Genomic DNA, 27,512 nt, shown 5'->3' on the forward strand with positions numbered 1-27,512 from the left:
AGTGCCATTGCTATTGCTATTGCTTGGCATGTAGACAACTAGATCAGGCTGAATTGTACCCAGTCCAGCTGCCCACACACCAAAAGAAGCCAAGGTCACTCCAGGTTTTCCAGGAAATATTGGGATTTTCCCTGACTTTGCTTAGTTCAGAGCAAAGTTAAGTTAGGGAGAGAAAAACATGGATCCTCCCTGGAAGTAACTACAGATCATCACAACTGCCAGCATCAGTTTCAGGATAAGTATGACGTTTTTCACCTGTATAGACAAGCCTTTAGTCTACAAAAGCTTGATACTACAATCTTCTTTCTCTCAGTTAGTCACAAAGGTGCTACAATATCCTTTTGAATATGGATCTAGACTAACACACTACAGTGCTACCTCGGGTTACGAAATTAATTCGTTCCGCGGCGCCGTTCGTAACCCGATACATTTCGCAACCCGAAAAGGCTTTCCGTTAGCGCTGGAAAGCCGCTAGCCGTGCTTCGGATTTGAATTTCGCGCCGAAATGAATTTCGTAACCCGAAAAATCTTTCGTTACCCGGAACAGTTTTTTCCTATCTAACTTTTTCGTACCCCGGAAATTTCGTAACGCGATCAATTCGTATCCCGGGGTACCACTGTATGTCTGAGTAGATTGCCTATAACATCACAATGTCATCATTTCTTTTTTTCCCCAGAAGCATCTTTCCAAGTGCATTTCTCGTAGGACCAAAAAAAGTGAAGCACTTGTTACATTCGTTTTAGCAGGGTGTTTGCACATAATACTGGCTATTTACCCTGTCAACCCCTGATCTTATACCTATTTTCAGGGTGTAATTACCCTGAAAGTACCAGATAGGATGGATGGTAGTACTGGCTGGCAGGGGAAGGACTGTATGCTTTTGTAGATCCAGGGTTCAAGGAATGGAAATGGGTACCTTAAATAGTAACACCTGTCCCAAAATATAGCAACAGATACAGTCCAACATCTATTTGCATTTGCATTCTCCCATAGCGGCAAGGATTAGGAGCAATGAACAGGAAGTTTGAATCAAGTCCCTTGAGTTGATTAAAGATCAGGCTTATTGCTTCCACAGGGAATTGGGTATAATTGGCAATAAGTAAGAGAATGACTATGGCATTAACACAGGAGAGAAGGTGAAACAAGGGAAGTGGAGTAGGGCCAGATCAGTTTGACAAAGGGCACATTCTCACTATGAAATAGAGCAAATTGCTGATTGGTGTAAATGACCCTCGTTCCCATTTGAAACCGGTTCCTGTTGCAATGTAATCGATTCTTGTCATGATAAAGTGAATCAAAGGCAAAAAAAAAACCCCGTTTTTTTCCAGACAGTAGTTTGAAAAGGGGTCTTTTGAGAAGAGTTGATAGAATCCAGGTCTGGCCCAACTGTTGAGAGTGATGTGACCTGGCAGGAGATGATCCCATGGAAAGGCAGGGAATTAGAATCATAGAATCATAGAGTTGGAAGAGACTGCAAGGGCCATCCAGCCCAACCCCCTGCTATGCAGGAAATCTCAATCAAAGCATCCCTGACAGATGGCCATCCAGCCTTTGTTTAAAGACCTCTTAGGATGGAGACTCCACTACACTCCGAAGGAGTTTGTACCACTGTCCAACAGCTCTTACTATCAGGAAGTTCCACCTAATGTTGAGGTGGAATCTCTTTTCCTGTAGCTTGCATCCATTGCTCCGGGTCCTAGTCTCTGGAGCAGCAGAAAACAAGCTTGCTCCTTCCTCAATATGACATCCCTTCAAGTATTTAAACAGGGCTACCATATCACCCCTTAACCTTCTCTTCTTCAGGCTAAACATCCCCAGCTCCTTAAGTCATTCTTCATAGGACATGGATTCCAGACCTTTCATCATTTTGGTCACCGTCCTTTGGACACGCTCCAGTTTCTCAGCATCCTTTTAAAATTGTGGTGCCCAGAACTGGACACAATATTCCAGGTGGGGCCTGACTAGAGAAGAATAGAGTGGAACTATTACTCCTCTTAATCTAGACACTATACTTGTATTGATGCAGCCTACAATCTCATTGGCCTTGTTAACTGCCACATCACACTGTTGACTCATGTTCAACCTGTGGACTGACCAAGGGTTTCCAATTCACTCTAAATTAATATTATCAGATAAGGATTGATATTTACCAATAACTTTGCTAGTGGATTGTAAATTAGTCCCTAAGTACCAGTTTAAATGATAATTTTAGGCCTAATTATATGCAGCCTTAATTATTACATCTTATTTCATTGGTATAATTACCATGGTTCATAGCAAGGCTGTTCCTGTGCATTTTGCAAGTGTGACTCCAAAGGCGTTAGTGTGATAAACAAGTATTAAACTTACAGAGTAATTAGTAACATACCAATTTACATTTGAATTGTGTAGACTTGGGGAGAAAACACTGTGAAAAGATTTCAACAGCACTGAAATCCATTGGAACACCAGCTTGCATTTTATGGGAGGAAAAAAGAGAGAGGAAAAGGGGGGAACTTTTACTGAAGACCCAAAAGTCAAAGAAACTTTTATTTTTGGCAAAGAAAACTAATGGTGTTATAAATGGCAAAGAGGCATCAGCTTTCAAATAGTAAAGTATTTGAATAATGGCTTTATTTTAGTCCAAATTGCATTCTGTGGCCACTTCCAGATGTGGGGAAAGTTTCATGAAATCCCAGGTTTTGTTCCTGTGCAAACTAGTCTTATTTTGGAGATCCTTATGACATTTTTGTCACCCAGAAATATTTCTCAGTCCTGGACCACTGTACTTTCCAAAATGAAATGTATCAGTTACTTGCCTTGTGTGTAACCACTGTGTTGGGATTTTATCACACCTGAGGAATTTCTCTTAATTTCCAATGAAAAGAAAGTGGGGCCAGAACGCATTTACGTGAATTCGCTAGTTCAGTGAATTTATGTGAATGTGAATTGCATTCGAACTGGCTTCCCATTGCCCAAAAATAGCTTGCCATTGCCCGAATGTGCATGTGGTGGTTTATCACGCAATAATGTGAAACCCCATGATTGCATTCGGACTGACTTCCCATTGCCTGAATTTGCATGTGGTAGTTTATCACGCAATAACATGAAACCCCATGATTGCGTTCAGATTGCCATTGGATTATACTTCCAACTTCCCTTGTCTGATAAACTCCTTGGACCCAGTAAACATGGCTACCAAGTAGACACAGTTACTGATACAGAGTCAACTGGGATCAAGCAAGGGAAAATGTCAGAACTAAAACAAAATGATTCTAATGCTTAACCATCATAATATTGCTAAAGCAGTTTAGCATGTTGACTATGGCCTTGTCTATACTAGCCAGGATATTTCATGGGCAGCCTAAAGTATCCTGGCCCCAGAGCTGCCCTGTTCTGCCCCCGATATCTTTGGCTCCATTTCTGCAGTGTGGTGGCTATCTGTATGGGCATACTGATGGTCACATGGCTGGATACCTCATTCTGACCTCAGATTGAGTGGCCCTCCTGAAGTGAATATGTGCAAACAGCCATAGTAGCATGGAAACAGAGGGCTTCAGATCTCCTGGAAGATTTGGAGCAACAGGTATGTTTTTAAAGCATAGGACATACCAGACATCATCTGGACTGCCCACAGCAGGACTAGGGTTTGGGCTGTGTATCATACAAACTGGACAGGCCTTGTGAAAAACAATTTTTGAAATGTTGCATGATATTTGATGTGACACATGCTCAATGGAAGGGAGAAGGAGAAGAATACAAGGGAGGAAGGGAAATTAGGCATATTTCAAGGGATGACTGAGTACAATGCCATAGATACGCAGGAGCAATCAAAACAAAAAGAACTGAAGACTCTTGATACTTTCAAAGTCGTATGATTGAGTCCTGCATCTTTACTGGAAACCCCCCAAAGTATATTTTTGGTTATATGATTTCCATTTCTGAATTGATAATCAGTGTAATATGAGTAGCGAGGAGGTAGCTTTATATTAGAAATTATCATCCCTATTAATGAATAAATAATGAGCAGTGTTATTATGACCAATTGTAACATCTTTAAAATTATAAATACAGCTAACATTTTAATATTACAGTGATTAATCTCAGGGCATTCCTGTATTTGTTTGTGTTCAATTGCTAGTCAATGGCAATTAGAATATTTATTGACTGGTTTATTTTATTTATATTCAACCTTTCTCCCAATATGAGACCCAAAGTAGCTAATATATATGTTCAGTATGTGTTCAAATTCATTTTAAAAAGCATTAAAAATCAATCTAATTAAAACCTTCATTTCAACCAAAACGTATTAAGCATATATTACATATTAGAAAAACAGCACATCCATGTCATATCCTTCTGCCCAACTATTTAAAGCTGTTTAAATAAGAAAGTCGCTGCCTGCTGGTGAACTGGGAGCAGAGATGGGGGCAACTGACTCTCCTGTAGAAGAGTCCATAGCCTGGGAGCAGCCACTGAGAAGACTCTCCCTCATGTCCTCACCAGACAAGGCTGAATGGTTGGTGGGACATAGAGAAAGCCCTTCCTCAAAGATTCTAAGACTAGCAACGTCATATAGGACTTTCAGATATTATGGACCTAATCAGCATTTTGAATTGTGCCTGGAAACAGACCAGCAGTCAGAGAAGTTGTTTCAACAAGGGTTATATGCATCCTACAACTAGCCCTGACTATTATTATTATTATTATTATTATTATTATTATTATTATTTAGACTTGATGGTTTTATCACCTGCCCTTTCATAGAAATATAGAATCCTAGAGTTGGAAGAGACCACAAAGGCCATCCAGTCCAACCACCTGCCATGCAGGAACTCTCAATCAAAGCATCCCTGACCAATGGCCATCCAGCCTCAGTTTAGAGACCTCTACCACACTCTGAGGCAGTGTGTTCCACTGTCGAACAGCCCTTACTGGCAGAAAGTTCCTCTTAATGTTGTGCTGGAATCTCTTTTCCTGGAGCTTGCATCCATTGCTCCGGTTCCTGTTCTCTGGAGCAGCAGAAAACAAGCTTGCTCCCGCCTCAATATGACATCCCTTCAAGCATTTAAACAGGGCTATCATATCACCTCTTAACTTTCTCTTCTCCAGGCTAAACATCCCCAGCTCCCTAAGTCATTCCTCATAGGGCATGGTTTCCATTCCCTTCACCATTTTAGTCAACCTCCTTTGGACACATGGCTCCAGTTTCTCAACATCCTTTTTGAATTGTGATGCTCAGAACAGGACACAGTATATGGTAATGTGTATGTGGACCTATCTCAAAATATAATAGCCCAGCCCTACTGTCTTTGAGTCAGAGCTTGGGAATGTTACTTTTGGGGGCTACAACTTCCAGAATCCCAGTGGCCATGCTGGTTGGGGAACTTTTCCAAATTCTAGTGTGTGTGTGGGGGGGGGGGGGGTGTTATGTTTATTTTTCTGAGCTGGACCTTGGATGTTTGGCTCCAGAGTCTATTCTGAAGCCCCCAATAGCAGTAGATGTGCCTCTTCCTCCTCTTTCCCCACTCTCCTGTCTCTCCTCATGCCCTGAGAAATGGCTTCATGGACCAGAGAGGGCATGTGTGCATAGGTTTGCCAGCACAGCACTGTGGCATGCCTCCTCTCTCTCCATCCAACACACCAGCGGCCCACCAATACAGCTGTTTATTGGCTGGTGGAGAGCAAGAAAGGACACGGAGAAACGTCCAGCTTTGTACTCCTAGCTAGACCTGCAACACTGAAGATGAGCCAAGTTATTTCTGTGCATCCATCTACAGGAACAGAGCTGGATGCTTCTCTGCAACCTCCTGTTCTCCATCAGCCAGTAAATGCTCATACTGGGAAAGTGCACTGCAGCAGCAAAAAGGGTAGGTTTGGGGATATGGGGGTTGGGGGTGGTGAAGAGCAGTGCCAATGTTTTGCTTGAAAGAACTTCACAGTGTGTTTCCCAGATACAGTATCTGTTAGTGATTAAAATTACATGAGCCATACTCTGTCAATCTTACGCTTAGACCTCTGTTTGTTCAGAGTTTGCATACAGGTTCCAAAGCCTCTGTCTTTGCCTGTAGGCCACTACCTGACTGTACAAATCAGTTACAAGAAATGCTAGGTCTGCTGATTCATCAGGCCTCAGTGCTGTTTATTCTATCAAAACTGACTCAGCATCTCAGGTAGCTAACAGATGTCAAGCCCTGGTCACTGGGATGCATCATGTCTCTATTGCTTGTGAGACAAAGTAGGCTGAGTGTGAAGATAGGAATAGCAGGCGTGACAGAGTAAAGTGCTTAGTACCTTACCAAAGCATCTTGCATATTTCTATCTTGTATTATACCAGAAGCTCAGGTTGCACTGGGGCATACTGCACTTTGCTTAATATAAATACCAATTATTCCAACAATTATTGGGCTGAGAGAGGTGCTTCTAGGACTCACTTTCTCAAGTGCCAAAATAAAGAACCAAAATATGGTACTATTCGTCTTAATTTGGACACATGTGGGATGGCAATTCCTATTCTGCCTTAGGCAGCAAAATGTCTTGTGATAGAATTTGGAGTAATGTACATCCTGAAGAGTTGCTCTGCCTCTCTGTATGCCTCCATGTTATCCTATTCTACTTTCTTGTTAATGGTGGACACATGTATGATGACCTCCAACTGTTAAGCAGACAGCAATGATAAAGCCCCACTGAATGTTTAAGTGAAGAATTCTTGTTTTAAGATATTTTAAAAATATTATTTCTAGGAGAACTAAAACATACCAATTCCATCACACCAAAAATTCTAAACAACTAGGTGGGCAACTACATGGGGGCCAGGGGACAAGTATCCCCCAGATGACAAGCCCAAATACCTCTGTTTTCCTCTGCTTGTTGTTGTGTGCCTTCAAGTAGCTTCTGATTTACGGCAACCCTAAGGTGAACCTAACATGGTTTTCATTTTTGAAAGATTTATTAAGAAGAGATTTGCCATTGCCTTCCCTTGAGGCTAAGAGTGCGTCCACTGTGTAGAAAATAGCTCTATTGACAGTGTTGCCAGGTTTTCAAAGCAGCAATAAGGGACAGTCAAAATTCATGACATATTGGATTGACAAGGAGACAGTACTGTTAAGAGGTTTGTGTTCTACCTAAATACCAAATGGAAGGGATTGATTTCAGTTACTTTATCTATGTGTTTCTCTGTAAAATGAATGTATTGTCCGCATTCATAAATTGCATGACACTCATAGACCAAAATATGTCTGTATAAAAGGAAAAGCTTTCCAACCTCAAATAAACTTATTTCACTTATATTAACTAGGGTTGCCAGACTGAGTAAAGGACACTTGGCAACCCTACCTTTTGATGGCATTCGTTTTCACATAAGGTGCATGATCCAAAGCTGTAATACACATAGGCAACCCTCAATTTCCATGATTCACCACAGAATCATGTTATGCATTCTCTTAATGCACAAAAAGAATCACAGGCCCCATACAGACAGGCCAAAATAAAGCTGCTTCAGGTCACTTTGGAGGTATGCTGTTTAAATGATGCATGCATCCTAAGAGTCCGGAAGCCACACCAAAGCCACGATTCAGTGGTAATGACTGGAGTGGAGCTTTGGTGCAACTTCTGGACTCTTAGGACACATGCAACATTGAAACAGCATACCTCCAAAGTGACCAGAAGCAGCTCTATTTGGGCAGTCTGTATGGGGCCACAGATTCAATTCTGTAGCCTGGCTGTCTGCAACTTCTTCTCCCACCCTGCTTTTATTAGGTCCTAGCTGCCAAATTAAAAAGAGGCAGAATCAACTTTTCTCACTAATGTGTGTGAGAGAGAGCCTATTGTTAAGCCTTTCTGAGATAAGCAGCCATTTAATATCCTGTTTCTTCTAATTCTACTAAAATATTTGTTCCTAAAAGTTTGTTAGAATAGGGAGGTTAAGAGTTACAATGAGGAACAACTTCCAGGATAATTCAAAGATAAGGCTTAATAGCTTGACAATATCCCCTTTAATCTCCTTGCTATTGACACAATGCCGGCCTATTATGTCTGGGAGGATTTAAGGAGCTTTCCTCCACATGTTCCTGATGGTTTATCATGTCAATAGGGGCCTGCATACATTTGTGTTACAAGCAGTTGCTGAGCTGAACTTGTGCCTCTATATATATTCCCAAAGATGTTCTGGAACTAGTGCTTTCAATTGCTTCTGAAGCTTAAAGAAATTCTGTCCAAGAAAAGACACTGGTTATACTGGCCTTACTCCACTTGCTAGTCCCAACCAGAGTATGCCTATTAAGTCAGTTGTTGATGATAAGCAAAAGTAAACACATTACGCTTGAAATACCCTGAAGGCACCAGATCCCAGCTGATCTTGGAAGCTAACCAGGGTCAGACCTGGTTATTACTTGAGTGGGAGTCTGCCAAGGAATCCCAAAATGAACAGACTGGGTATAAAAAGTCTAAATGAATAGACTGAGGTGGGGAAAGTATAGCCTGCAGCTGCATGCAGCCCACAGGATCATTTTATACCCCCCCAACCTTTCTCCCGGCATCCAAGAGGGTTGTCTTGTGCAGGGGATAAGGCAATGGTATGTCCCTCCAAAGGCTTGTTGGATGCCAACGCAGCCCTGAACTCCTCAGAGCTGGCTACCCTTGCATAGTAGTTAGACCCTCCAACTGTCCTGCTTTGGCAAAAACAGTCCCAGTTAGTCCTGTCAATGCACTTTTTCAATATCTTTTAAAATATCCCTGTTTCTCTCCTCTCCTCTCATTCTCCTCCGTTGTCCTTAGCTTACTTCAGTTGCTGCAAATGGATTACAAAGTGCAAAAAAAAAATAGTGGTGGGAAAGGAATGGAGAGGGCAGAATCTTATCCTTCCCCTGGAGGTCTGGCAAAAACAAACAGCTGCAGCCTTTCCAAGCTTGCAGGTCCGTCCTCCCTAATAACTTTTGCAATCTTGACCATATTGTGGTGTCGCTTGGCCACACATCCTGGTTTTCACCTGTGAAATGTTGGGGACATGCAGCTGTCCATCTGTTGCTCACCACCAGACAGTTGCCAAGTGTTTGTTTGTTGCCTGGGCATGAATTTAGTGCTGTGTAGGAGTTTTTATCATGCCTGTGCCATCTTGGATTTGCTTCAGAATGTCCTTTCTTAAACCATCCTCGAAGGCTAGCCTCACTGTTTCTTTTGAGTCCTTAAGATACTTATTGACTTTGCCCTCCATATTTCAGTTTGATTCCTAAATTGTCCAGTTTCTTGACAGCTTTTCCAGCATTTTGATACCTGTCTCATTTGGGTTGTTGCTGCTTTGGAAAGAGGAAAGGGAAGAACGGCTCGGACACTTCTAAAGAAGCAAAGGCTGGTGTCAGAAAATGGCTCTGTTGAATGTCAGCTGTACAGAAGGCTGCCATGATGTAGTCTTCAGTCTGTCACCACCCAAAAACATCAGAGTGAAATATCCCAAGGCTTGCCTGCCAAAAAGGGCCTATTCCCATGGCTGGGAGCCTCTGTTGGCAGCCGCTGAAGAGGCCGCACTGTGGGCCAAAGCTTTCAGTCTTTCTCTCTTCTCACACAAACACACACACACATACACACCCTTCCCACCACATCAGCTCTAGACTCTTAAAGCAAAACACCCATGGGGGAGAAAAGAGGTTTTCTCTCTGTGTGACACAACTATTTCTCTGACCAAGTCAGTGAAAGGATAGACCCACTCCTTTCTGAAGCCAGGTTGCCAGTTTACTTTGGAGTTTATCACATGGGAGGAATTTCTCTTCATTTCAAATGAAAAGAAAGTGGGGCCAGAACGCATTCATGTGAATTCGCTAGTTCAGTGAATTTACGTGAATTCGAATTGCGCTCAGACTGACTTCCCATTGCCTGAAAATAGCTTGCCATTGCCTGAAATTGCATGTGATCTCCTCTCATGCAATAACATGAAACCCCATGATTGCGTTCGGACTGACTTCCCATTGCCTGAAATTGCGTGTGGTAGTCTATCACCCAATAACGTGAAACCCCATGGTTGCATTCGGATTGCCATTGGATTATACTTCCAATTTCCCTTGTCTGATAACGTCCTTTGAAAAGATACTGAATCAATGTGGCAAACCATACCAACAACACCTTTTGGGTGCAGCGGTGCTTCTATTGAAGCCTGTGGAAACAACTCTTGATGTTGCAGTAGCTGCACTGCAGCCATCCACTTCATACAGAAAATATGCTTTTGCTGTGAGACCATCTTTAAATGAAATTCCGATTCCCCCCAAAGCTCAAATAATAAATCTCAGCAAAATATTTTCCCCCATTTTCCAAGTGCCAATGAAAGAAAAATTAATAAATCATAACCAGTTTCTTGGCATTTATTTCCCAGACTGAGTCCTCAGTTAAAAATAATTTTTAAAAATAAATTGTCTAGTGCTCCCCTTTTCAAATGGAGGTTTTTGCCTCCAAGACTCAACCAAAGGCATTGCAAATCCCTCCTTCCACCCGGCTTTTTAGTGCGTGATGCGCTAGAGGTTGTCTGTGAAATGGACTCTCATTGCCCTGCCAAATTATAGTGTACAGAAGCGGTTTCATTCAACATCGCAGTAAGGGATTTTGCATGAGCGAGCTTTAAGGGAAAGGAGAGGTCTGGTGCTTGGAGAGATAGCTTTATTGAGCTCTTTGGCCTCCTATGTGGTTTTTCAATATGTGTGTAGTGTGTGGAAAGCTGAGCCAAAGAGAAGAAATGAAGGAAGGAAGGAAAGAATGGGAAGCTGGGAAAGAAAAAGAATGAAATGAGGCAGTCAGGGAGGAAACTAGGTGAGGTAAAGTATAGAAGAAGGAAGGAAGGAAGGAAGGAAGGAAGGAAGGAAGGAAGGAACAAGCTGAGGCAAAGAGAAAAAATGAAGAAGGAAAGATAGAATGGAAACCTAAGAGGGAGGGAGGGAGGGAGGAAAAGCTGAGGCAATGAGAAAAAGAATTAAAGGGAGGGGGAGGACAGTATTTGAAGGAAAGCTGTGGTAGAGAGGAAAAGAGGGAAGAGGGGAAAGACAAGGATGGATTTGAGTCAACAGTGTGATGAGGCACCTAACAAGGCCAATGCGATTTTAGGCTGCATCAATAGAAGCATAGTGTCTAGATCAAGGGAAGTAATAGTGCCACTCTATTCTGCTTTGGTCAGGCCTCATCTGGAATACTATGTCCAGTTCTGGGAACCACAATTCAAAAAGGACATTGAGAAACTGGAGCCATGTGTCCAAAGAAGGGTGACTAAAATGGTGAAGGGTCTGGAAACCATAAAGCCATATGAGGAACGACTTAGGGAGCTGGGGATGTTTAGCCTGGAGAAGAGAAGGTTAAGAGGTGATATGATAGCCCTGTTTATAAATATTTGAAGGGATGCCATATGGAGGAGGGAGCAAGCTTGTTTTCTGCTGCTCCAGAGAACAGGACCTGGACCAATGGATGCAAGCTCCAGGAAAAGAGATTCCAGCTCAACATTAGGAGGAACTTTCTGACAGTAAGGGCTGTTTGACAGTGGACCACACTCCTTCCTTGGAGTGTAGTGGAGTCTCCTTCCTTGGAGGTCTTTAAGCAGAGGCTGGATGGCCATCTGTCAATGGGGATGCTTTGAGTGAGAGTTCCTGCATGGCAGAATGGGGCTGGACTGGATGGCCCTTGCGGTCTCTTCCAAGTCTATGATTCTAGGAAGGAAGGAAGGAAGAAAAAGAATGAAAGGAGGATGGAAGGAGGGTATCTAAAGGGAAGCCGAGGTAGAGGGGAAGAGTCCATTGGCAGCTATTGTTTGTCTGGAGGGGGAACAAGGCTGGCATAAAGTGGCGGAGGGAGGTCCTTTCTGCTTGGGTCCAGGCTCCGAGGAGGGCTGCTTTGGGCCGGGCTTCGGGGGCCAGGCGGAGAGGGAGGCTGAGGCTGAGGCTGAGGCTGAGGCGGCCAGCCCCTTCTCCCCCCCGTTCTCTGCCTGTGTCTTTTGCGGAGCGGCTGGCGATGGATCGTATTACAGCATTCGCTCCGCTGGGGTTTGTTTGGCTCCGATGCTGCTGCTGGTTTCTCTCGCAGAGGGAAGGATGGCGCTGAGGAAGAGGAGGAGGAGGAGGAGGAGAGGAGGCCCCGAGCTGGACCTCGGAGCTGGCCTTGACTAGGGACTCTTCTTCAGCCCGAGAGAGACAGGGCACGGCCCGCCTTGCCTTGCCTTGCCTTGCCTTGCCTTGCTCCCTTTCCCCCGCGATTCTGGTCTCCTTTTGGGGGGATCCAGCGACGCCGGCCCGGCCTCCCTCCCTCCCCTGAGGTAAGCGCCCAGCCAAGGCAGCCCCGGAGGGAAAGGAGCCTGCTTCGGGGGAAGGAAGGAAGGAAGGAAGGAAGGAAGGAAGGAAGGAAGGAAGGAAGGAAGGAAGGAAGGAAGGCGCTTTGGGATCGGGTTTAGGATGAGCCCAAAGCGGGGCCCAGGGGCTTCGGAGGCGGTTGCGGAGCCTCGGGGGCAGATCGAGGCTTTATTGGAGGAAGAAGGAGGGAGCCCAGGAAGGAGAGCCCGGAGAAAGTTGCCATGATGCCATGGGCGAAAGGACTTCGCCTTCTGGGGCTGGGCTCAGCTGTCTGTCCGTCCGTCCGTCCGTCCGTCCATCCATCATTCTCTCTCTCTCTCTCCATCCATCCGTCCATCCATCATTCTATCCATCCATCCATCCATCCATCTAATCATTCTATCTAGATATGAATGAAGAACCGGGACTGGAACCGCGCCGGATCCAGCCAAACCGGGGCAGGAGGCGTCTGGGATGGGGTTTTTTGGAGGGGGGGCGATTCTGGGTCCAAGGGCAGAGCTCCGTCGATCTGGACTTTGCTAGGGAAAGGCTTTAGGTCCTGGCCTGCCCCCATCCTCGCCCCCCGTCCTCCTCCTCCCCCTCTTCCTGGGGGCTGGCAAGAGGGGCCAGGGCTGGAAGGCACAGCTGGGTGCCCTCCCTGGGGCTGAAAGGGAGCCCTCCCTTCCCTGCCAGCCTCGCCCCTGCCAAGCCCTCCGAGGGGGTCTGCCAGCGCAGAGGGAAAGGCCATCAAGTCCCCTTCTCGGCACCCTTCTTTCTTGCCTTCTTGACATTGTGTTTTTGGGAGAGGAGGGAGGACCCCTGCTGCCTCTTTCCCCTTCTCCTCCTCCTCCTCCTGCGGCCCCCAATGTCCTTCCTGGGGCCCAGAGAAGAAGAAGAGCAGGAAAGGATTCAGAGCCTGCACTCTTCGAGCTGGAAGAGGCCCCAAGGGCCATCCAGGGCAACCCCTGCCAGGCTCAGAGAGAGGGCAAAGGGGCCCTCCTTCCTTCCTTCCTTCCTCCTTTGCCTTCCCTTCCTTTGCCTTCCCTCACTCCTTTCCTCTTCCTGCCTTTCTCCCCTGCCTTCTTCCTCTACATTCCCTTCCTTTCTCCTCCTTCCTTCCTTCCCTTCCTTCTTTCCCTTCCTTTCTCCTTCTACCCTTACTCCCTTCTTTCAGTTCTTTTCTACCCTTTCTTCCTCTTCTTTCCCTTCCCTTCCCTCCCTCCCTCTTCGTTCCCTCCTTCCCTCTTCTTGCCTTTTCCCCCTGCCTTCTTCCTCTTCACTCCCTTCCTTTCTCCTCCTTCTTCCCTTCCTTCTTTCCTTTTCTTTCTCTTCCTGACTTTCTTCCTTTCTTTCACCTCCTTCCCTTACTCCCTTCTTTCCTACCCTTTCTTCCTCTTCATTCCTTTCTATTTTCCCTTCCCTCCCTCCCTCCCTCCCTCCCTTTTCATTCCCTCCCTCCCTCTTCTTGCCTTTTCTTCTTCCTTCTTCCTCTTCATTTCCTTCCTTTCTCTTCCTTCCTTCCTTCCTTCCTTCCTTCCTTCCTTCCTTCCTTCCCTTCCTTTCTCTTCCTTCCCTTACTCCCTTCTTTCCTACCCTTCCTCTTCTTTCCTTTCTACTTTTCCTTTCCTTCTTTCCTTCCTTCCTCACAGAACTTGAGTCCAATGAGCAGTTGAGAACTTCCTCTTCCCAGATTTTTTTTCCTCCTGGGTGGATAAAGAAGTCAGGAAGCAAAAGAATCCAACACCAAGTTGACAGCATCCACAAGGGACCATCCCTTTTGAAGCAGCTGTCTCTCACAAGGAAAGTGTTGTATTGCTTTCCTGTGAGAGATAGAATCACAAAGGTGCTGGAAGGACCCATTTCCCAAATGGTGGAGTTGCCCACATTGCTGCAAGGTGGATCGGGACCAGTGGGATGCAGGAGTCCAACCTGGATCCCTGTTTCTATGTGTAGCTTAGCTAGAGATGCTTGGAAGTGGGGGCAGCACCCACTGGTGGCATGGAGCAACCTCTGTGGCCCACCCTGCCTCAAAAGAAAACTCACACCCTTATTTATTTATTTACAGTATTTATACCTGCTTACAATTATTATTATTATTATTATTATTATTAATTAGACAGTTCCTTGCCCTCAAGCATACAATCTAAAAAGACACAAAAGGAGAAGAGAATGGTGGTGGGGAAGGAGATCAGGTCCAGCAGATCTTCTCTCTCTCTCTGAGGCCTGGACCAAGGCAGATGGACTGGAGGGAGGGCTCTGCTTCTTAGTCCAGGCCAGGCCCAATGGAGCTGGGCATGCATCTCTCCCTCCATGGCCGATGGCACCATGTCTGTGGTTGCATCCACACTGTGGAAATAATCCGTCTCAACACCGCTTTAACTGCCACGGCTCAATGTTATGGGAATTTTGGGGACTGTATGTTGTGGCACCAGAGTGGAGCTTTGGTGCTGCAACAAACTCCAATCCCCGGAATTCCATAGCATTGAGTCATGGCAGCGTCGAACCGGATTATTTTCACAGTGCGGATGCACCCTATCTGTCTGTCCCTAGTCCCCCCACACACACACACACACACCAGGCTAAGTGCAAAATTAAACTCTAAATGATTTAAAGGCTAGTCTTGGCAGAACCAGGCAGTTGTTCCCAGTCACCCGTAGTAGCCAAGCTTTGGGAGATAGAGGGAGCTCTGTTTCAAGCTACTCATCAATTATGGATGGAAACAAATAAGAGAGTCAATTCTGAATTAGCCCCCCCCCCCCCCAATGAAAGTGGCAGGGGCTGTCTCTCTCTCTCTCTCCTTCTCTTTTTTCTCCACCCTTTCATCTTCGCCTCATGATGAAAGCAAGGTTTTGTTGAAATGCAAAGGAGTGAAACTTTTCCCTCCCACCCCACCTTTTTGCTTTATAGCTTCCAGAATGGCCAGACTCCCCACCACCACCTGATACAGCTGCTTTCAGGGAGTATTGGGGGGGGGCACTCTCAACACTTTGCAAAACGCCACCCCAATTCATTCCCCTTAATAATTAATAAATCATGGGCAGAAAGGTTCACTTCCCCAGCTGTTCCTGAGTGCAAATTTCCTTGCATTTAATAAAAGGTGCTTTTTTTTTTGCAGTTGATTTGAATTGGGAAGAAATTGTGAGAGCAAAACATGGAAGGCTCTCCTGGTAGTGGGACATTGCAACTGGAAGGACTTGCTTCCAAATAGGTGTATGGTTTGGGATGAGTTATACATAGGATGCTGCGTAGTGACAGAGCTTCATTTCTGCATTGCTAGACAGCTTGGTCTCGTAACTAGCTTAGTCTTGTACTGATGAATAGACGTTTTCCTGATCTCCCCCAATTGTCTAGTTATGCTTGATAAAACTGTTTGCTATCCTGCAAGTTCTGCTGAGCATTGGTCAACGGCATGCCTTGCTCTGACACTTCACGTAATAGCAGGGGCAGAATATAGAAATGTTATGTGTTTTTATTTACTTTGTGTGTATAGCAGCAGTACTAGGACTGACTGGTTGCAGTCTCCCTCTCTGCAATTTGCCTCTATATATTTACTGTGCAGTTGAAAGAATGTAGTTTTTATGTAGCATGCAATCACAACTGGCAGCTTAAACGGACGCATCCTGGTTTCCAAAAGTAGCCACAGCAAATGCTATCATTCCAAAACGATTCATGCGGAACAACTCTAAAAATGGCGTGTAACTATTTTCAGGAGATCAATACACCACACATATATATTTGCTAACTTGGGATCTGCATTGAAAGTTCTCGCAGAGCAATAGTGTACTCATTTGTTCAAAAGTGAGTCTCGTGTTCAGTGGCCCTTACTCCCAGGTAAATGTACCTAGGATTGGAGCCTAAATCTAAGTGTATAAGCCATTGCCACAGAATAAGCTTCACTGAACGGATGTTTTGTATGAGTCCAAAAAGATAAGGTTGTACAGTTAATGCTAAAAAAAAAAGGGTAGGGATTATGTCCAAGGTCTTATCAAAGAAAAAATTAAAATGGTATTGCTACTGTTTGCTAAAATAATCTGAAAGCACTACATTATATCTCATTCAGCAAATGAAGCTCCTTGTAACCATGTTAAATGTGGTGACAGGCATATTCTGTTCTGCTGGCAAGGATTGTATAAACATTTACTCTATCTCTAATAAATAGACATTTCCAGATGAGTTCTGTGATTTTGTTTTTCTTGTCTGTCATAAACTTTAAGTACCTTTTATAGTATCTTAAAGGAACGCTCCATTGCTTTTCCTCCCCCCCCCCCCCTTTTAATGGGGTGGAGGAAAGGGTTGTATTTGCAACCCATGAACTTGTAGAAATTGAAATTTATGTTCAGAAGGCAACTAGAGACTGTTTTAACTGCTTTCTCCCTTTCATCTGAACCTTTAGTTACACAAAACACCTCTCCATCCCTCTCACTCTGCACTCTTTCACTGCCTGGCCTCAGTTAGGTCCACAAATGGGCAAAGCAACATCATTGTAGTCTGTGGGCTTTATCAGACTGGCAAAAAAAACATGGGAGCACTGCAGTATGTTCCCATCAATATTGAGCAATATTATTATTTACCTTTATTTATATAGCACTGTAAATACTGGAAAGCTTCCAACCTGGGCACAAAAAAGCAGTTGTCCCCTATTGTTTATCCCTATTTAGCTATGATGGTTAGTAGTAGCCACTGAAAGATCTTTCCTGCACATGTTTGCCCAGTTTTGGCTTTTGTTTTTCTAGAAGTGTGGGTTTGCGCTCTCTCTCTCTCTCTCTCTCTCTCTCTCTCTCTCTCTCTCTCTATGTGTGTGTGTGTTTTCCCTTCAAACTAGTCACTGCAGCTGTTGTATCTTGGGGATATGAATTCCATGCTTTGACTGAGCAGTTGTGTGACGTGATTCCTTTGTCCCAGTCACAGCTTGGACACATTACTTATTTGGACTACAAATCCCATGGTCATGCTGGCTGGGTGATTGTGGAAATGATAGTCCAAAAAAAAAAAAAAAAAAGGAATCTTTTCCAGCTGTGATCTCCATTCTGGCACCAGTGGATCTTGTCAGATACTTTTAGTACAATGAGGTTGTTGTTGTTTAAGTCTCTGTTTATGTTGTGTTGTTGGTTTTATGAGGAAGTAATCATCAAGCTGTTGAAGGCCTCAAACCCCTCACATTGTTCCTTAGGCTTAAGAGAAAACAGGGACGTAGCCAGGATTTTAGGAAGATGGGGGTCCAGACTAAGTGCCACCATTATAATGGGGCTTGGGCGCAGCAGCACGCACCATTCATTTTTCTAATGGAAGGGGGGGTCCAGACCCCAAGAAACCCCCCCCCCCCTTGGCTATGTCCCTGGAGAAAATATTGGAAATACATAGATTTTTCCCATTACATCCCTCTCTATGTTCAGCAAGAGATAGCATCTAGTCCAATATGTAGAATCCCAACAACATTTGCATTTTGTTGCCTGCAGTATAGCCATATCTTAAAATGTTTTTATCATTTTGGAGCATTGTTTCCTTGCAAATTCAGTGGATTGCAAAATAATTTTATCTTTTTCTCTCCCCTCCTCATTGCCTCTTATGGCTCAGTCAAGAAAAATGAGGAAGAGATTGCATATTTATTCATTTAAACATTCCTATAATTCTAGTCCAGAGTGTCAACACACACTTCTCAATTGCAGAAATTAATATTTTACCCTAAGAGCAGCTAAAGAGAATGTGGACCAGCGAGTGTTTGTTGTGGTGGAGTGTTGTGTTAATTTCAATCTTAAAAGTCCTGTATCTAATTAAATCAGCCCAAATGTTGCTTTCATCAAAACTACTGGGAGGACAGATGATCTGTCTTTATGCCTCAGATAAGCTGCTGCAGTTGCCGTTAAAATCCATCTAAGCTGTTTTATTAAGTTGTTACTCTGTTCTGTGAATAGCTGCCAACTTCAGGCTGAAAAGAAAGTATGTTCAGATTTGTTCCCATGTCACATGGAAGAACAGTTCAGTGAAAAATCACATTACTAGCCTTATCAATAGAGAGAGAGTGTGTGTGAGTGAGACACTTGTTTTCTTTTCCTGGTTGTGCCTTAGTGGTCATTCCAAAGCAGCTGTTAACAAAAGTTGGCTCATTTGTTGAGAATTTGTGTATGGGAGGAAAAGATAGAAGCTATGATGTTTCAGTTTCCAAATGTCAATGTTTATATAACTAGACAGATCCAATCTGAGGGTTATGTGTGGATTTGCTATAACAAATGTGTGACTGGCCAGTGTGCAGAATAACTTGGTATTTATTGCAAATGAACCTGAAGGTTTAAAAAGCGTGTATAAGCATTTATTTACATTTTGAATGCTCTGTTTTGGCTCTAAAATCTGGTGCTGAAGGAGGTGTTTAAAATCTGAAATGAACTGCAATTTAAACAAATGTAAGAAACATAAAACGACCTAAAATGATATCAGAAACACACATGTGCAAAATAAAACTTAACAATTCTATGCATTAATGTTAATGTATATTATCAAAATGTGCTCTTTGGTTGCATATTATTACTCACATACTAACCAGGCAATATAAATTAGTAAGTATATACAACTGAAGATGTCTCTGTTGCATACACTTATCAGAGGATTTGATTAAAAGTATTATTATTTACTGTTTAGAAGTAAACATTACCTTATTCAAATATGGTTATATGCAGGTAGGATTATACAGTATCCCTAAAAACTGAATAGATTTTCAGGTTAATATGCAGTTTCTGGTTATTTTATACATTCTCCAGTAATTTGCTTTTTCTGCAGATTATACGTCTACAAACGTTTCTGTATATGATAGGATAATGTGGTGTATTCATTTCCCTAACTTTTCTTTTCCATTAAACTTTTGTTAACTGAAGTAGATTAGCATTTTAACAACCCTGAAGTGAACTTCTGCTATTCTTTCAACTTGGACACTGGGTGTTGCTCATCCATCATCCTGTCTTTGGCCACAACAGGCTACTGGCTCTGTAGTCATTTGGAGAAACCATCCAACTGTGAACAACACAGCTGGCAACAGCAATTTTTTTCTTCCACGCCACTGGCAGCATTGTCTGGCTATGGTAACTAAAGTTAACATCCAGAACGAGACATTTCTTTTGTATTTGGTGGGTTTGGTCCTGCCCCAACATGGTTTAGCTGGCACACCTGCAGAGGAGATGGGGAAAGGATTACACAGTGGCTGCTGGGACATGAGGCACAATGAAGTTCTCAAGGCATACAGTGCGTCACTCGGTCTCAAGTTTGGAAAACTTACTTTTTTGAATGGTAACTCAAAACTCAAATGGTTACCCCCCCCCCCGCCCCCCAAATAAATTTTCCAAACTTGAGACTGAGTGACAAAATTTACTCCCTTTTTGTAATTTTGTAAAAAGGGAGTAATTTTTCCAAGTTCTCTGTCGATTCAATCTATGTCTTACTATTGATGGTTGGTGCTGTTCCCTGGTCCTACTTAATGTATGCATTAGTACTATTGTGTAAAATGCAGTAGGAGTGTGGAAACCACAGCTTAGGCTTCAGTCTTTACATCAGGACTGGGCAATTTCTTAAGGATCCCAACCAACTGGATGCCACTCCATCCCACTGCCACACTTACTAAATATATCCCACAATGTAGCCTTCAGTTTCTTTTGGACTCTATGTACAAATTTACTAAAATCTGCCATAACCCTTTTTTACTTACCTCTTTAGTCTTGTGGAAGAAATGGAGGCATCTCTTCTCCCCCTTCCTTTCCCCTTTATGGTGTTTTCTTCTTCATCCTCTTTTCCAGAGCCTGGCGAAACATGCATAGTTTCAAAGTTAGAAGATTTATGGCCTGTATACCATTAGGGACCTGTTCCACAATGGGGCACCTGTGACAACAGAGCAACATACTCATGCTCTGGACCCTGGCCATCAGAACTGGTATCAAATAATACAGATACAATTATTTTTAAAGAAACTGCTCTGGGTTCAGGAATATCCTCACCCATGTACTTTTTTTGAAAATGTGTGTTTCTCTGGGTATGTTTCTCTTAGAATAAAGGCCAAATAGCACTCATATACAATTGCCTGGTAGAAGAAACATTTGAGAAGTTGACTCTTCATAAAACAGGGTGGGAAGTGGAATTTTCTCTTTCAGTCGATTGTAGGGCTTGGGAAATGTGTGGAGTCACTTCCCATTCAAAACTAAGTCCATTGCAGTTAAAGAGAGTACTATTAAGTTGGTCCACCGGTGGTACCTTACTCCAGTCCAACTGGCTTGTATGTCTACCAATGCCAATCCAAATGGTTGGAGGGATTGTGATGATAGGGGAACCTTTGTACATATGAGGTTGGATTGTCCCTTAGTGTGTGAATACTGGAAAGATTTTTCAGCTAATCTGCAAGATCACTGATCAGAGCATATAATCATCACTATTCATGCTCTTATTCCCCTTTTTTATGGATGAAAATAAAGCCCTGCAACACAAAGAACTTATTAGTTTCCTTTTGGCTGTTATCAGGCTTAATACAGCTAAAAACTGGAAAGATGAACATTGCAGGATGGTGGACTAGACTTTGGGACCTGTGGTTAATGGAGAAAATTGCAGACAGTAATAACAGAGCGAGAGGCTTACACACTGGATTGCCTTTCCACATGATTTGGCATCCATTTATTGAATACATCCAGCAAGACTTGGTTTCCAGATGTCCCCAATCATATCTAAATTTTTATGGAAAGATGTCTTCCAGGATCCATCATCATATAACATCATAAAATTGGATTTAATCTATTTTAGCTGCATTGATTTGAGTCATAAGCTTAACTGACCAAAGACATCAAGCGGACAGAATGTTTTGTTTAGAGATAAGATTTCCAAATGCAAAACACTCTTTAGCTCTTTCATGTTACTGGACATTTATTTTGCACCAGGAACATGTCAGGTGTCTTAACAAAATCAAAAACATATCAGTCTAGAGTACTCATCTCCCTAAAACACTGTCTCCTGCATGGAGAGACCACAACTGGCAAGGAAACATCAAGCAATGAAAGTAAGCAGGGCAGGAAATACAATCTTAATAAGGAATAAATCAGTTTACAACAAAGTCATGAAGATTTTACTAGATTACTAATTGGATTGGAAATGAGCAAACAGCTGTTGCAGACCATTTCATTCTCAGTTATAAGGGCTACATCATAGGGTTTCATGGAATTTCCATTCTGTAGTCATTTGATGGGAATCCTAACCTAATTGTAACCTGTGATTCCAGGTTGAATCCCTGGAACAGCCCTCTTCACTCTTTTCTTCTTTTTAAGAAATCACAGGTCAGAAACAATCAGCCCTTCAGTGTTTTGGACTTCAGTTCTCTAAAGTCCCCACAAAGCATGAGCTATGATAAGAGACTACAGTAGTTGTAATCCAGGATCTCCAAAGGACCCCAAGTTCATAGAATCATAGAGTTGGAAGAGACCACAAGGACCATCCAGTCCAACCCCATTCTGCCATGCAGGAAATCACAGTCAAAGCATCCCCAACAGATGGCCATCTAGCCTCTGTTTAAAGACCTCTAAGGAAGGAGACTCCACTACACTCCGAGGGGGTTTGTTCTACTGCTGAACAGCCCTTACTGTCAGGAACTTCTTCCTAATGTTGAGGTGGAATCTCTTTCTCTGTAGCTTGGATCCATAGTTCTGTGTTCTAGTCTCTGGAGCTTGCTCCCTCCTCAATTTGACATCTCTTCAAATATTCAAACAGGGCTATCATATCACCTCTTAACCTTCTCTTCTCCAGGATAAACATCCCCAGCTCCCTAAGTTGTTCCTCATAGGGCATGGTTTCCAGACCCTTCACCATTTTAATTGCCCTCCTTTGGATACGCTCCAGTTTCTCAACATCCTTTTTGAATTGTGGTGCCTAGAACTAGACACAATATTCCAGGTGGGGCCTGACCAGAGCAGACTACAGTGGCACTATTACTTCCCTTGATCTAGACACTATACTTCTATTGATGCAGTCTAAAATTGCATTGGCCTTTTTAGCTGCCACATCGCACTGTTGGCTCATGTTCAAATTGTGGTCTACTTGGAGTCCTAGATCCCTTTCACACATAGTTTCATTCAGCCAGGTGTCCCCCATCCTATATCTGTGCATTTCATTTTTCCACCTTAAGTGCAGTACCTTACATTTCTCCATAATGAATTTCATTTTGCTAGCTTTGGCCCAGCTTTCTAGTCTATTCAGGTCATCTTGAATGTTGATCCTGTCCTCTGGGGTATTAGCTACTCCTCCTAATTTGGTGTCATCTGCAAATTTCATAACTATGCCCCCAATTCTGTCATCCAAGTAATTTATAAAGATGTTGAATAGCACTGGCCCCAGGACAGAACCCTGTGGAGCCCCAATTGCCATTGCTAAGCACCCTTTGGGTTCGGCCGGACAACCAATTACAAATCCATGTAACAGTTGCCTTGTCCAGCCCACATTTGACAAGCTTGTTTGCAAGAATGTCATGGGGAACCTTGTTAAAGGCCTTATTGAAATCAAGATATACTCTATCCACAGCATTCCCTTCATCTACCAAGCTGGTAACTTTATCAAAAAAGAAATCAGATTTGTCTGGCATTACTTGTTTCTCTGAAACCCATGTTTACTTTCTGTGATTATGGAATTGACTTCTAGATGTTCACAGAGTTTCTGTTTAATGATCTGCTCTAGAATCTTTCCTGGTATTGATGTCAGATTATCTGGACGATAATTGTTGGGATCCTCTTTTTCCCCTTTTTGAAGATAGGGACAATGTTTGCCCTCCTCCAGTCTGCTGGGACTTCTCCTGTTCTCCAGGAGTTCTCAAAGATTATTGGCAATGGCTCCGATATTACATTTGCCAGTTCTTTTAATACTCTTGGATGTAGTTCATCAGGTCCTGGAGACTTACATTCATTTAGATTAACCAGGTATTAATGTACTATCTCTTTACTAATTCTGGCTCATGGCAGAACGATGATGTATAAATCAAGAGAGAGAGAGAGAGAAATGATATAATGTAGATTTCTTTGATGTATTCTTGCCAAAAGGTAGAACTTCTAAAACAGAAGTGCCTTTTATAAAACTTCCTCAATTTGGGAAGGCCCCATTCTTATTTTCAATTTGTTTACAAGTTGTAGAACCTCAAAATAAGGATTATAACAATTCAGGAGTCATGTATTTTTCATTAGTTTTGTTATTTCAAAGTATGAGTTGTTGTTTGGAGCTTCTCTTTGCTGCAGGAGCTCAGGAAATATCAAAATGTATTGCCAATAAGAACAGTTATTATTATTATTATTATTATTATTATTAAAATCAAAATTAATGATGCTGAAAGTGAGAAGCCAGAGGCCCAAGCAGGCAGGTGACATTTGTATTGTGCAGAATGTTTACAGACCCTGTAAATTAAATTGGTCCCTTGAAAGCTCTGATTGATACATTTAACACAGCATGATTACCCTTGGACTTGGTGACCTTGGTAACATTACTGCATCATATTTGCATACATGAAATTGCCTTGGTTAATGGCTAGTACAGAAGAATGATGAGGCATTTTCCTGCAGATGATGATGATAATCATCATCACCATCATCACCATCATCATTGGGATCCACATGTCAGTTGGGTAGGCATCCCTTGAAATTAAACCATCTCAGAAACAAAGATACCGCCCAGCTTTGATTTAAGCACAAATAATGGATCTTGGAGAGGAGAAGCGTATTTTTTTATTTGTCTGTGCACTTGCTTGTTATTGTGCTGCCATTTCTTTAGAAGTAATAATTTTGTTAGCTAATCCTGCTGCCTTGCCCTGAAGAATAATGCCCTAGAATATATTCCAGGTCCTACCTCTAGTAAGCCTCCTGTCAGAGTTGTTAAACAAACATCCCTTATCGCTCTTGCCAATGGACCCCTGCACATGAATGATATCAAGAACTCATTTCTGTCACTTTGGCACTTGAGAGATTTGCAGAGCAGACACTTTTCTCCCTGTCCCCAAGGGAAGCCTACCAGAAATCCAGCTTTCTGCATCCCCCACAAGTTAAACCAATAAGCGGGGGAGAGCATAGGAAGAGTTGTTCTGGATCAGACCAAGACCCAGCTAGTCCAGCATACTCTTTACGCAGGATGGTCAAAGAGATGCTTATACTTGCTCAAGCTTTCCAGAACTGAGAGTGTGAGACATTAATTACTTCTGAATTAAAATTAATGTACATGGGTGATATCAAGAACTAGTAGCTATTTTTTATCTTCCATGAATGTACCTTAAATACACTGAAGCCATCTAAGATGAATTGCTACTTCTTCGGGTAGGAAGTGCCATAGTTTTAACTATGCATTTATGAAGAATGTCAGAGGGTGATGTGATCCTGCTGGAGCACATTGGGTAACTGGAATCAATGGGTGGAGGGCAAACATGCCAGATGATATCAGGGGTGTGGCAGTGGGTCAGTTCCTTCTAATTATTATGATTCCATCTATGCACATTTATGTAGTATTTGTATGTTAAAGTGAAGAAAGGTTTCTTCATCAAACAGCATGCTAGATTTTTACTACACAGAATCCCAGATACTTTCAGGTCAGATAAGTCAGGAACCCAAGATGTACTGTACCAGCAAAACAATGCTTCCAAGTGGACATCCTAGTTGTATCCCTGTGCAAATTAACTGTTTGTTTATTTGTATGGTATTTTTGTTCTTTCTGAAAGCTCAGGGCTGGGTAACTGTAATGTAGTGCAGACTTTTAAAAGTGATAAATAATTCCTGTCCCCACAGGCTTAGACTCTAAAGGTCACTCCAAAACAAAGGATGGGGCAGAGAGAAGGAAAATACTGACATCTAATTGTAAATAAAATTATAGCAAAGGTTCAGATAAATGCAGCTGTTGCACTTATAAAGAATATAGTTGCAGGGTTGAAAACTGCATAAAATCCAGAGAGAAGATTGTTCTGTAGATGAAGTTGAAATCTGCATGCAAATGTATATATTGTGAGTGGTGAGCACATTGTGGATCTGCCCTCAGTTCTTGGATAGATGTCTAATCAAGTTTGATTTGTTTCTGGCTGAAGCCTGTTGTGCAGAGTGATGGCTGTCTGTCTTTTGGAGCAAACATAGGCAGACCCATAGCTCCTAGCCTTCAACCATGTGGAGGGCCGATTGGCTACACTTCTCAGCAATCACACAGCCACAACTTCTAGCCCTCAGCCATGTAGATTGGCCACTCTTGTGATCATGGACCCATTTCTAGAACTGAGATGGCTGTGCAGAGACCAGATTTGCCGGCCCTTGCACTACTCACCATGGCAATAATTCTAAATTGTGAGTGCAGGTTATGAAATGGGTGGCTCTGGGTTGGCTTCAGAGGTAGATTAGAAGGGACCAGCAGTGAAAACAAGAATGTGTGTTTGGTGGTGATGGGTTGTCTTATATCTTGAATTCAGTGGAGAATTTTTTACTTGGGAAAAAGTTTAAAATTCAATCTTTGAATTTCCATTGAGGAATCACAAGAAGCAGGGCTAGATATTTCTCTTAATTATGATCAATGGTGCCATCAGGGCAGGACTCTGAGGTGGGCCCCTAGGGCCACCTGAATGCAACATATACTGAATTTTCACATTTTAAAGTAAGTAAAACAGTACTTGCTAGGGATGTAAATCCTCAACTGCTTCATCCTTGCATGCAAAGATGAATAAATTAGTTTTCCTTTTATTTACTTTATTTTTTTTCCTCAGCAATATTCTCCCTGTGGTTCAATATTCTTGGCAAACGAATATGCCTCTGTGGTATTCTTGTATTTTGAATTTTCTGAATAGTTGCACAAGAATTATTCAGCCATGAAAACTTCCTGTTTTTATACACAAAAATTAGTTTTGTACAGAAAACAGTTTTTTGCATGGAAAACTGTATTCTGCACAAAAAGATTCATTTTCTTTGCAAAAAACGGGACTTTTGCAAAAACAACAACAACACAGTCTTAGGTTTTTCTCAACAAACTTGTTCCTTCACAACACTTCAGGATATTGGATATTAGGAGAACATTGTTAAGACACTTGGTGTTTATTATTCTTCCCAACAGGGGTTTCCAACTGTCAGGAAAGCCATATTTCAGCCTAGGAATGCATAATTGCCAATAATTCTTTTCCATCCATAGTAAATGCTACCATCTTAAAAGGGGAGGGGGAATAAGACCCTTTAGTCTAGGATTTGAAATTACCTAACTGCACCACTGACTTTGATTCACTGCCAGTCAGACTAGACAGCAGTGGGTTAGGTGGACTGACTCAGCACAAGTCAAAGCTTTATAGGCATTGGAAGAGAGAACAATGGAGCCAGAGATGCAATGGGGAAGCAGGGAGGATTTAAGAGCAGTGAACATTGGGTGGGGAAGGCAACTATTACCTTCTGAACAATTGCACATTTTTAGACGGAATCTTACTATTAAAATAGCTCCCTGCATTTGCAGCCCATTAAAGCGTCACTCTCCTTCTCTGTTCATTAGAATTAAAGCCGGTTTTAAAATAAGGAACAGATATAATTGGCTGTACCTGCCTTCCCATTTATAGGGCACTGGAATAATAACCAGTTGGATACACTGGAGAGAACAGGCTTGGCATTGTTCTGGAGTGGCACATTCACTCCCTGGGCCTGGATAATCAGCAAGCCAGCACAGGCTCACTTTCCACAGCTGGCAGAGGGCCAGCCTCGGCATTGGCTGCAGAGGTAGCTGGTCTCTGTTATTTTGCCACCTGGTGCAAGAGATTGGTGGTAAAAGGCAGGGAGGGGTCTGCATGCCCAAAGTTGCCCAGCACAAAAATCTTTCAGGGGAGTAAAAAGGCGAATTTCAGGTGATCCATGAAATAAACAATATAAAATTTTCCATCTCGCCGACTCATAATGGCTTTCTTCAGGCAGCGGAGAGATCTCTGCTGCTCGGTGATGTTTTCTTGGCTGCAACATCTGTAGGTTTCAAAGAGGAAAAATGAGCCATGTTGTAATTATTTGTTGATGGTGGGATCATCTACGCATGCAGCAGTATGGCCTGTACCATTTCAGACTGCAGGTTCAGGGAAATCAGAGTTCTTACAATGAACCACCACCAGGTCTCTACAAGTAGAAAATGAGCATGCAGATCAGAGATTGGCATAAAATGTTTTTCCTCAGTGTATTTTTTTTCCTTGAATGACTGGGTGTTTTAAATACATGATAGCCCTAGCCCTGTTGAAATATTTTAAGGGGTTTCAATTCACACTG

The 27,512-nt window shown here is 42.8% G+C and overlaps 1 protein-coding gene across 12 annotated transcripts in view; it reads left to right on the top strand.

Moving 5' to 3' along the window:
• The window catches only part of SEMA6D (semaphorin 6D), a 340,819-nt gene that overhangs the window by 253,326 nt on the left and 59,981 nt on the right, over positions 1 to 27,512 (top strand). The window contains exon 1 of one of the 12 annotated variants that reach the window (XM_089538778.1): positions 11,971 to 12,257. The exons of the other annotated variants lie outside the window; for them this stretch is intronic. The gene's annotated coding sequence lies outside the window, so the exon portion shown is untranslated. Of the gene's footprint in view, positions 1 to 11,970; positions 12,258 to 27,512 lie in introns of those variants that run through there. 12 annotated transcript variants of the gene reach the window in all.

The sequence above is a fragment of the Sceloporus occidentalis genome, unplaced genomic scaffold (assembly GCF_023333645.1).
Source record: "Sceloporus occidentalis isolate IW3139 unplaced genomic scaffold, rSceOcc1.0.p SCAF_9, whole genome shotgun sequence".
Lineage (NCBI taxonomy): Eukaryota > Metazoa > Chordata > Lepidosauria > Squamata > Phrynosomatidae > Sceloporus > Sceloporus occidentalis.